The sequence below is a fragment of the Prunus avium genome, chromosome 1 (assembly GCF_965620075.1).
Source record: "Prunus avium chromosome 1, drPruAviu1.hap1.1, whole genome shotgun sequence".
In the NCBI taxonomy this organism is placed as follows: Eukaryota; Viridiplantae; Streptophyta; class Magnoliopsida; order Rosales; family Rosaceae; genus Prunus; species Prunus avium.
This window is the reverse complement of record NC_142284.1, coordinates 258127-270532: the sequence shown is the minus strand read 5'-3', so window position 1 is coordinate 270532 and position 12406 is coordinate 258127. Positions and strand designations below refer to the sequence as shown.

Sequence of the window (12406 nt, the reverse complement as noted above, 5' to 3'; positions counted from 1 at the left end):
TGGCCCTTACATGATTGAATAAGAACTGAGGAACTTCTTGTCCTCCATTAGTTATATAAGAATTGAAATTCTTGAGTATCTCACTTTACCTCATAAAGATTGGTGACATGAAATATCATGTTGATATTGATCTTTACTCTTAATGAAAATCTTGAATTTTTGACAAATAACAAAATACAGTTGAAATCTTGTAAGTAGATAGACAAAATAGATATCTATAATAAAAATGCTAATTTCTTTGTAAAATATCAAATTTCATATACACTAGATATGTAAATAAAAATAAAAATAAAATAACTTATCTGTTTGGAATCTTGTTGTTCAGCTTCCTTTTGTTGATGCACTTCTTTCCATTTGTCAAAGCCTATGTAACAAGAGTTCTATACTTGTGATATATAAGAGGAAACTATTCTATTTCTAAGATAGAAAAATAAAACCTCAAGTGGTTAGAGGCTCGTGTTGATAACGTATTATATATATAACTAAGGGGAAATTGTAAAGAGAATTCAAAAGTAGAGAAAGACAATAGAATTTGTGTTAATCAACTTGTATGTCTCATCCTGGTAAGACCTCTTATTTATAAGCTTACGATGATATGAAGACATTAACGACTCATAAATTACAAGCCCATAACTATGGTATTTAGTGTATAGGTTACATAGAATTAGAAAAGGTGAATGCTAAGAGGTATGGTGGTCATCCACCAACTCATGCATTTACAAAAAGTCCTGCATATTTCAAGATTTTTGCAGTAGAACGCGTAGACGATATTGTCCAAGAGCCCATTTTGGGAAGATATTTCGATATGATGAGTAGTTTAGCGTACAATTCCTCATAAATACTCCAGTAATTTCCTGTAATGGTACACAAATGAATTAAGTTTAAAAGTTAAATCATTATGAAAAAAATATAAAATAAGTGTAATATTATTCACAAAGTAGGATCCCTTTATTTACCTGTTGAGGGAAGTCACCATCGGGCATTTGTGAATTGATCAATAGCCTTATTCCACGATGGATGGGTGTTGAATCTATGTCAACCTGAATTTTCATAAACACGTATTTAAATATATATATATATTTTTTATTAAGAGGGGCGTGTATTTAAATAATTTAATATTGAGTTACACTCCAAATTCAACTTCTTTATTTTAGTGCCTTGACATTGCAATTTGCATGTGGCATGGATTAGAATTTTCTTTTTGTCAAGAAAGCAGCTTCATCCTGGGCTGGGGCTGGGAGGAAGTTTTCAATATTTTCCTTTGCTCACAGTAGGATATTTGTAGTTAATATATAATTTCCCACTTCAAATGTCGTTTGTGGGTAGAGCTCATGATCTATTTGCGTACGTACGTGATAATACCAATACTGACCTGCCCTGCGTTGATAAGGGATAACAATGCCCACGAAGTGTGTACCAAATTAGCGCGGTTGCCTTCCAGATTTCCATAAATACATTTGCAGCATTGACCAAAATCATGTAGGATACGATAAATTAAGGATTTGGATCGAGCCTTATCGGGTTTAGGTATATAATACGATATTGAGACGTACGTTATTTTTATGATATCTGGTTTTACTTTTCTATATGTATGTTTTTGGGAATATATTTGGGGGATTTTGTTATATTATGTGTTTAGGGTATCCTTCTTCAAATTGACCGCCATTAAAACAGTTTGATGTTATGGGTCTTAAAATTTCACTCTCATTATCTGATGCACAGTTTAATTACATCAATTTCTTTCCCTTTACGTACCTTATTTTGACTTGAAAGGTAACTCTCTCCCCATCCACCATTAGGTAGCTGCTTTGATAGTAAAAATTCACAAGCTTTCCGCAATGCGGGACTGTTCTGGTACTTCTTTCATCAGGCTGCTAGCCCCTCAACAGCAAACCATGTTCCATATGTGTAGCAAATACCCCAACATCCATACCTGTTCAATTTTATCTCTTGTAATATATGGACTCATAATTCTCTGCCCTTACTCTAATCATGTTGCCAGAAAAAAGCAACTATACATTAATTTGCTTCCAATTATTAGACTTATACATGAACAAGCAAATTGGACACATGCATTTAGTTTAGAAAGAAATGTGCATCTGGATATCAATCTTTTGTTTTTTTCCAAACGGATGTCTAAAACAAATTAATTACCATGATCCATCAGGATTTTGTGTGTCTTCAATGTAACGAATTCCACTTGATATGCAACTTTCTATTTCCATCCTTCGGTGCTCCGGATACAATTTCCTAAAGAGTGCTAGACCTTGAACTGCTGATGATGTGCACTCTACGTACCTAATTAAGATTACACACATGTATAAGTGTTAGAAATTAGAAAATGAAGCTCGAGAAACCATTGAATTTCTTTATCGAAAAAGTTTTCAAAGAAATCATACTCTCGTTCAATAAGAGTATCCTCAAAGAACTCTGTGGGATTGAACTTCTGCAAGAGAATAAAAGTTCATACGATGCTTTGCCTAATTATATGAGATTTATATATAAACTTCCAAGCTTAGAGCATTATTACGTACCTCCAACCAACGAAATGCTCTTTGAGGCTCCCAAGCAGGGAAACCACCACTGCTGCTCTGGTATTGAAAATTAAAGAACAAAAGCATGTTATGTTACTAAAACTTAGTTATAAGAAACTATATATATATATATATACCGGTTGTTTAGTTTAGTTCTTACTTGCAAAGAAAGAATGACATTCACAGCATCATAGAAACATTCTGTTTGCATTTTTTCTCCAACTAGTTCCGTTGACATTTGTGACAACAAGAGTGCAGCCTAGGTACGTTAGACAAAAGATTAATGCCACCACCCTTAACTCCTTCCTTTAAAAATATTAATAAGAATATGAGGGATATATATATATATATATATATATATATATATATATATATATATATATATATATATATAAGTAGCAGAGTTGCAATACAACCTTTAGTCCTTCTCCGGTGCAATCGGAGACTTGCCAACCATGGTCCTGCGTTGAGAATGTCCATGCACCTTTAGAAATGTGTCGATACATTGCAACGAAGTTACCAGAAGGGTTTGCTCGAACCTTCAAAAAATAAAATAATTCTCTCAAGTATATGTTGTGGTAGACAAAACTATCGAGGGAGATGTATCATGTATACAAATGATCAGTGAAATATAACCTGTGAAGCCTTCAAGAAGTCATGTGCTTTCCGAAGTGTTGGCCCATACTCGTCGTTTAGGTTACAGGAGAGTATTGCTTGGATTGCAAACACAGCATCCCACGTTTGAGAGCCAAAACTCTGCCGTAAAAAATAATGTGGCATCATTTAGAACACTAAGCACAATGATATTGACGAAAATGTAAAAGATAACATATTCGTATATATGTTTTGTTGACACAATTAATTTTGACGTATCGACAATCCGATCTTTATAAACAATCACACATCTTCTACAGAACCAAACTATACTACACAAGTTGAATAAATGTAAATTTTAAATATAAATGTTTATAGAGATATATACAATCATGAATGGAACTATTTTATATGCATAAGGTGGCATCGTTCAGCACACTCGATCTCACGGTGTGCTTATATAGTTTGTCTTAATTATGCCTTTGCCTCTTGAAACAAGGGTGAAATTCCATATTGTCCCTCTTCTAAGTCATTTTGACTCACTTTATTCCTTTGACCAGCTTTTTACATCTCAGTTGTCCCTCCCCCACGACTTTATAACACGATTTGAACACACGCATGAAAATTTTAGTTTTTGGGTTGATCGTTATCAGGTTGTGTTGATAACGAATGGACTCGTTAACGGATTCTATTTGTGTCACATCAGCAACTTTGACGGACTTGAGGGTCAGGCAAATGAGAGGCAAAATGTCGGTGAAAAAGAGCAAAGTAGGTCAACGTGACTTTCAAGGAGCAATATGGATTGGACCTATCTTTTAGCGGCAATGGGTTCTTGTTTTCGTGCAAGGACTTGTATATGGAAGACCTGACAGATGAGTCACCTGAAATTTCAAGCCATCTTCAGCAACCCAAAAGTAATCTGGAATTCTGGCCAGATGAAGCTCATATGCTTCTGAATTTGGATCCTCAACCCAACAAGCAAGCAAACATAACACCTGCAAATGCAGCTAGCATTTCAAATTGGTGAAAAAAGCTGTGAAAGTTCGGTTTAAATATTTCTTGCTTCAACACATGTTAATTACCTTTTCTACACATCCAATGCAAAGATATCTGCTATTCTGATCCTCATAATGTACATGGTCAATTGCAACTTTTAGAGCCTTCTCTCTCAGAAGAGAAAAGGGCCAACGAGCCAGAATAGGTTCGGCGACATGGTGAAGAAATCCCCATAGCATATCTTGCACTAGAGGTGTGTGGATAGTAGAGATCTTCCTGAAATAGCAAGCATTTTGGCTCAGCTTTAAGTGTGTTACCAAGGTATAAATTTTTTTTTTTACGGAACACTTCATAGGTTCCAATGTAATCTTGTAAAATACTTGTCTTCTTCCCTAAAAGTAGGGACTCCTACTTTCCTATCAATCACAGTTTAACATGCGTGCAAAGATTTTTCCTTATGTGTTTTTGATAATTTATTTTTATAGGTGTCAAACGGTGATTTGTAGGAAGTAGAGGAATCCCTCCAAGGGAAGCAGTGTCCTAACTAATTAACTCATGGTATTGCCATCTAATAAAACATTTTAAACAACTAACCTTTGCAACTGTGTTTTTAGCTTTAGGCCAGTTAATTTCATAGTAAGGCTCAGTGTAGAGCTCTTGTCTGAGCGACCGTACCATTCCAGTGATTGGACCAACAAATCTCTTCCCATATAAGTATGACATAGGCATATAGACCAGGCGACAATAGCACAGCATTTTTCCTGTTGTTCAGATATTGTAATGAAGTACATATTTGTGTTTGTGTGTGCATCTGATTTAACAAGAAGTATGCTTAAAAGAAAATATGTGCTTGCTTGGAATTTGAACCTGGATGAATGGGAAAGATATTTGGTAGAAGCCAGAACTCAGGAGGCAGAGGATTGCACCCTGACCACTCATATACTCCTAGCACCTAGTTGAACCGAGAGAGAGAGAGAGAGAGAGAGAGAGAGAGGTAATTAACTCTTGAATTTTAATTTGACATGAAAAATTATAAGTGACGACGACAGCTATATACGTACGCTAAGCCAAAACTTTCCCCAAGATGGGATCCCCAGTGCACCACCATGGTCAAGAATCCATCTTCTGGCTCTTGCCAGTGCCACAGCCTTGTCTTCTTCACCATCATCATCATCAGGATCCTCTCCAAGCAGCCTCAGGGCAATGTAGCTTAGTGCTGACCCAAACATTGTGCTCTGCCCTTCTATGTGTAGTCCCCATCCTCCATCTTCATTCTGCCCACCTCAATCATCTTAGTTTTTTAATCAACTAAATCTCTATAATAATATTTTTAAAAACAATTAATATTATTTTGGATCTTGGCAGAGATCTAGCAAATTGGGTAGCTGAATTAGGTACCTGATGATTGTATATGTAGCGAATTATTTCCTTCTGGTGTTCTGGTCCTAGAACCGCATTGAGGGCTCCAGTAATATGCAATGCTATTAACTGCATATATATCATATAAATTTTGATGGCCTTGATTTTATTTTGATAAATCATTAACCATAAACATATAGATGGGAAAATAAATGTATACGTGCAGGCATGCACACATCAATTGATTTTTAATTTTTTTGACAAGGGCGATATTCTAAATTATTCTAATGTACGAGTGAGGGATTCGAAGTAAGAAATAGTATATTAGTAGTACCAAAGGTTGAATGAAAAACAAGGGACCAGCAGATTCAGCAGGCCAATGACCATCATGGGCTTGAATGGAAGAAAAGAAGTTGAGAGCCCTTCTCAGTGTACTTGTGACTGCTTCCTCTTTTATCTCCTCTGTTTCCTTCACCTTCACAGCCCTTGGAGCTGGAATTCGTCCTCCACATGGATTTTCCTTGGTAAGCTGTGAGAGAGAGCAATTTAATTTCACATCAAAGAAAACATTAAAAAGATTACATAAATTACAAATGAAAAATATGTTAAATTCAGAGAGACGGGCCCCGGTATTATTAGTAGTAGAACCATTCATTATTATATTTTGTATTTTATTTAGTCAAGTTTCCGATGTGGGACTTATATTCTTCAACATGCCCTCTCACGTGGGACCACTTCATAGTGTGCCACACATGAAACCAAGTCCACATTGGAGTTAATCATTCAAGCCCCACACGTGAGCACCACGTATTGGGTAAGAGTAGAGGCCCAATTTAGGCCCAGTCAATCGACCCGCTCTGATACCATGTTAAATTCAGAGAGACGGACCAGCAGCCCACTACTAACAACACCGATATTGTCCCCAACTTAACCACCTACAAAACCCAGTAGGTGTGGGGTTTTATCACAAAAAGCCTCGATATTATTAGTATTAGATCCATTCATTATATTTTGTATTTTATTTAGTCAAGTTTTCGATGTGGGACTTATATTCTTCAATAAAACATACATGCATTCTCATCAAAAGATCAGCACTTTGTTTGACTCGAAACCGATTTTTCTTAAACTGGTCACGAAGTCTTTCGACTTGTGCTCGCTCTTCTGGTGTTCCGGCATCAGGATCAAACTCCCAATGTTGTCGACCAATGTGATTATTTACGGTGGACAGCCAGGGTCCTCCCTTGGCTATCTTCAGCTTCCACATATTATTATCTAGTCCTTAATTATATGCACCAAATGAAATGATGATCAGAATCTATTCCTAAGTAGATACATGAATAGTAATATTTAGCACATAAAAATGGAACCGCTATTTTCGAAATGAATCAATGAAGGACAAGCACTAGCTAGTACAATTTCAAGACAAGCCAATTGGAAGAAGGCCATGCATATGCTTATTGACTGCCGTCTGCATGCAGAGCAAACGCTACTGCAGGCTAGCTAAGCTAGAAAATAAGAATAATTAAACTCATTTTCATTCATAATAATATAGATTCATTCTGTTAGTGATTATGCATGTTATTTAAATAGAAAATGCGAAACAGCAGAGCAGGAGCTATAGGGAAAGAGAATCAGCTGTGCATATAATCAAATACCTGAATGATCCGGAGAGGAATGGAATTTTTAGTGTTAGTTCTCAATTCTGAGGAACACTCCAAGTCTGAAATATATATATATATATATATGATATGTAGGGTTAGGGTAGGCAGGTGGTGACTAGTGATGATCAATCGTTACTGGTTAGTTTCAACCTCAATTGTCATTTCCTTGTTAGGTTCATAATTTCAAATTTTCAAAACTGCTTTTATGAGCTCAACTTGTGCCACCGCGGAGTTAGAATTTTTAGAGCATTTTCAAGGAAGATGTGGCACTTTTGACACATCGGTAATCTAAAGTGGTTGGCCAAAATGACACTAACGTATTATTATCATTTTGGAACGTACTCTATATATTGGACTGAAAATGACAATAACGTATTACAATCGCCAACACTCAAGTTAATGCAAACCTCACTTGTTGTTGCTAGTTAGTTAGGTTGAGAATTTCAAATTTTCAAAGCTGCTTTTATGATGTGAACTTACGTGTGGATTTTTAGATTGATCAACCAAAATTTAAAACTCTACTGTAAATAGCTTCATCATCTTAAAAGAGTGAAGGACCGATATTTAATACCTTTCCGAAACAACCAATTTTTTTTGTCGTTAAACAACCGATAAATATCACATTCCAAGTTCCAACCAAAGAAAAACATAATCCAATCCAAACAAGGCCATGAAGAAATAGAATTTTGCTTTCTTGACTTCTCGTAAGCATTTGGGTTATGGGCGTTCTTCAAACCACCTCCCCCTTTAGATAATAAAAACTTTAAGATGGGAAGAACATTGTCAGAAGATGAAAATTTTGTTGACATCCTGGCGAAGAAATTATCAGAAGTAAAATATTCAGACAAAGGAAAAGGTCCTCAAGTGTCGGTTCTCACTGAAGGAGAAATAGAAGACCTTGAAACGATGTTTAAGGAAGAACGACCTGAAATTAATAGGTTAACAAATGAAAAGAAATTCACTCAAACTGCTAAAACAAGAAATTACTACCCCAGACCCACTCCAGTAGATTTACAGTTTGAGGAAGATGGAATGTGGAATTCCGCTCAGTATGATGGAAGCTCCATAGTAGAATGGAATATTGATGGTCTAATGGAATATCAGATCATTAATGCAATAAAACATATGATGATGTACGCTACAGCCTCTAAGATAAAAGGAAATGGAGATAAGAGGGTGGCTGAAGCTATCATCGCAGGCTTTGTAGGTCAATTAAAAGGATGGTGGGATTTCCACCTAAGCGACTCAGCAAGAGCCCAAATCCTGAACGCCCAGGTGGCTATTGGTCAGCAGAATGTACAAGATCCAGTAACTGGGTTAATCAAAAGTGAAAACATTTACCAGGAAGATGCGGTAAATTCACTAATTTACACAAGTACTCTACATTTTGTAAGAACTACAGAATTACAGCACGACAGGTCTAGAGAACTCTTAATGAACCTTAAGTGTCCAACCTTGTCCCATTTTAGGTGGTATAAGGACGTGTTTTACTCCAAGGTATTCACTAGGCAAGACTGTAATGCTGACTTTTGGAAAGAGAAATTTCTTTCAGGATTGCCACTTCTATTTGCTGAAAAGGTTAGGAATAGAATTAAAGAGAAAAATGGTGGTGTCATTCCTTATGTGTCTTACACCTATGGGGAATTGTCCTCTGAAATCTGCGCAGAATGATTAGCTCTTTGCACAGATATGAAATTAAGAAAACAGTTTGATAAGCAAAAGGCCCTAGGCAAAAAGGAATTAGGTGACTTTTGTGAACAATTTGGTTTTGAACCAATAAAATCATATTCACATAAAACATACAAGAAGGGAAAGAAATTTGGGGGGCGTAAGACTAAAAACTACGAGAAATATAAGTCTGAACCTAAGAAGCCATATAAAACTTTCAGAAAAAGGAAATACACAGGAGATACTAGCAAAAAGGCTAGTAAAGGAAAGAAAGGAGCTGTCCCAACATGCTATAAGTGTGGAAAAGTGGGACATTATAAATCTGAGTGCAAAATGAAGGATAAAATCAGTAACCTAAGTATTAGTGAAGACCTTAAGCAACAGCTTTGCCAAATAATGCTTAATTCATCTGGTTCTGAATAAGATAGTGATGACGAACTAGCCCAACTAGAGAATGAAGAATTGTTTGAATCAGATACTGAGACTAGCTCAGGTAGCGAGGAAGAGTGCGCCTGTCAATTTAAAGATCTGAGAATATGTGTCTTAACAAAAGAAAAAAGTCTAATAGTAGACTTAATTGATAAAATAGAAGATCCAGAAAAGAAGAGAGAAGCTTTGGAAAGTTATATCTCGCTAGCTAGAACCGGACCAAATAATCCCCAACCGGCCATAGCTAATGTAAGACAACCAGTTGAAAACTATAGTTTTAAGACTATAGTAAACAGGATGAATGATAAAATTCATAAAAAGGAACCTACGCTCAACGACCTTCAGTGCGAAGTCCATGATGTTAAAGAAGAACTTAGAGAGTTAAAAAATAGGGTTAGAGTTTTAGAACTCTATTGTCCTTTTTCAGAAAAAGATACAGAAGAAAAATCTGAGCAATTAGAATTCGAAAACCTAATGGAAGAATTTCAAGAGAAAATAGAACCTGTAACAAGAGAAACCCTACAGGAAGAACAAGTTAATACTATGAGATTCATCAATAGCATAGATAAGGTGATATCACAGAAATGGTATGCAATGATAACTATTGTTATTAATAAAACCTACAAGTTTACTGTTTAAGGGCTGATAAACATTGGAGCCGATCTTAATTGTATAAATGAAGGTGTTGTACCAACAAGGTATTTTCAGAAAACTACCCAAGTCCTACACACAGCAGTCAATAGTCAAAGGATGGGGATTCAGTTTAAATTATCTAACGTTGCTGTACTTAATCAGGGAATTTGCTTTGAAACCCCTTTTGTCTTGGTGAAAGGATTAAACCAGTCCCTGATATTAGGAACCCCTTTCATTAATATGCTTTATCCTTTCTCTGTTTCTGAAGAGGGAATAAGAACTGAGGTAGAGGGTCAACCTATAGTTTTTAGGTTTTCTCAACCACCCAAGCATAAGTATATTAATGAAATTCAAGAAAAGATAAAGAAGAAAGAAAGTTATCTATATCACCTGAAAGAAGAATTGCAGTACAAAAGAATAGAGGAGCAACTGCAAGACAATAGGGTAAAAGAAAAGGTAGAAGAAGTCCAAAAGATGTTTGAAAATCAAGTTTGTGCCGAAATACCCAATGCTTTTTGGAATAGGAAAAAACACATAGTGGAATTGCCGTATGAGCCTGATTTTGATGAAAAGAAAATCTCAACCAAAGCTAGGCCAATTCAAATGAATGCTAGGCTAATGGAAATTTGTAAATCTGAAATTCAAGATTTATTAGGGAAAAAGTTAATTAGGAAAAGCTCATCTCCCTGGAGCTATTCTGCCTTCTATGTAGAAAACGCAGCAGAATTAGAAAGAGGGGTACCTAAATTGGTGATAAACTACAAACCTCTTAATAAAGCCTTAAAATGGGTTAGATATCCAATTCCTAATAAAAAGGACCTTTTGGATAGATTGAATAAGGCAGTAATTTTTTCTAAATTTGATATGAAATCGGGATATTGGCAAATTCAAGTTGCGGAAAAAGACAGGTACAAAACAGCCTTTAATGTCCCCTTCGGACATTACGAATGGAATGTTTTACCGTTTGGTCTGAAAAATGCTCCCTCTGAGTTTCAAAATATTATGAATGATATATTTAATCCTTATACAGCTTTCACCATTGTTTATATTGATGATGTTTTGGTTTATTCTAATTCCTTAGAACAGCACTTTAAACATCTGAATATCTTTTTGAGGGTTGTGAAGCATGCAGGATTAGTGGTTTCGGCAAAGAAAATGAAATTATTTTCTTCAAAGATTCGTTTTTTGGGACACAATATTAATAAGGGACTGATAGTTCCTATTGATCGAGCAATATCCTTTGCTGAAAAGTTCCCTGATGAGATAAGGGACAAGCAACAGTTACAAAGGTTCTTAGGAAGTCTTAATTATATAAAAGATTTTTATAAAGATTTGGCTCAAGATTCAAAATTGTTATACCAAAGGTTGAAAAAGAACCCAACTCCCTGGTCAGAAGAACACACTAAAGCGGTAAGAAGGTTGAAAATTAAAGTCAAAGAACTTCCTTGCTTAGCCTTAGCCAACCCCGAAGCCTTTAAAATAGTAGAAACAGATGCTTCAGAAATCGGGTATGGAGGAATCCTAAAACAGAAGGTCAATAATTCAGAACAACTGGTTAGATTCACTTCTGGAGTTTGGAAACCGGCTCAAAAGAATTATTCTACTGTTAAGAAAGAAATGCTAGCCATAGTCCATGCTGTTTCTAAATTCGAGAGTGATCTTTTAAATAAAAAATTCCTGATAAGAGTGGATTGCAAGGCTGCAAAAGACATTCTGTTTAAAGATGTAAAAAATTTAGCATCAAAACAAATTTTCGCAAGATGGCAAGGAATACTATCTGCTTTCGATTTTGATATTGAATTTATTAAAGGTGAAACTAATGCGCTCCCTGATTTCTTAACTCGAGAATTTTTGCAGGGTGCGAACCAGGAGTTCCGGACAAATGACTCCAAGTAGGAGCTCTTCAGGAGCTCTTGCTAGGTCTTCCCCGACTGATCCAAAGCCCTTGATGACTTCTTCTCCATATAATAAGGGTAAGGAGAAGCAGATTGCTGAAAATCCATTCCGTGAGTATATGAATATGTCTGTAGCAATTATTGAAATGAATGATCTGGACAAACATCCGAATTTTCTAGCTGAAAAATATTTAAGGGATAACCTTCCTCCCTTGAATTAGCCCCGTCTATTCTATGAAACTCTCCTAATTGAAACTAAATCTGTTAATATAGTTCATCGTCATAGAGGTGAAAATACCAACACAATAGCCTTTTCCAAAATCCAAATTCTAAATGTTATTTCCTTGAAAGAATGGGGTCCTAGCCCTGAAAGGGCTAAAAGATTTATCCATCCTGAAATTAGGCCATATTCATATAATTTCTGGGATTATAAAAAAGCATGGGAATATGTCTTATGTTTTCAAAATCAAAACTATTCTCATACTTGGTTCATCCAATTTAAGCTTCGGGCTCTGAAAGAACTCCCAAATTGGTTCAAGAGCTTTTTCCTTATCTGGGGTCCTACTATGGAATACCTTCCTCCTGAAATTAAGGAGTCTTTTCAAATGAAATTTTGTAAATGGAATAAGAATCATCC

At 35.7% G+C, this 12406-nt stretch overlaps 1 pseudogene across 1 annotated transcript; it reads right to left on the bottom strand.

Moving 5' to 3' along the window:
• Positions 1 to 542: 542 nt before the first annotated feature.
• Positions 543 to 7175, bottom strand: LOC110759146 (lupeol synthase-like; annotated as a pseudogene). The gene is made up of 17 exons (XR_015833162.1): positions 7139 to 7175; positions 5818 to 6012; positions 5523 to 5612; positions 5186 to 5398; positions 4992 to 5076; positions 4719 to 4885; positions 4211 to 4400; positions 4010 to 4123; positions 3171 to 3290; positions 2951 to 3073; positions 2695 to 2793; positions 2535 to 2591; positions 2400 to 2446; positions 2155 to 2298; positions 1756 to 1933; positions 957 to 1040; positions 543 to 854 (listed from the first exon to the last, which is right to left on the bottom strand). The product of XR_015833162.1 is annotated as a lupeol synthase-like (transcript).
• Positions 7176 to 12406: the final 5231 nt, after the last annotated feature.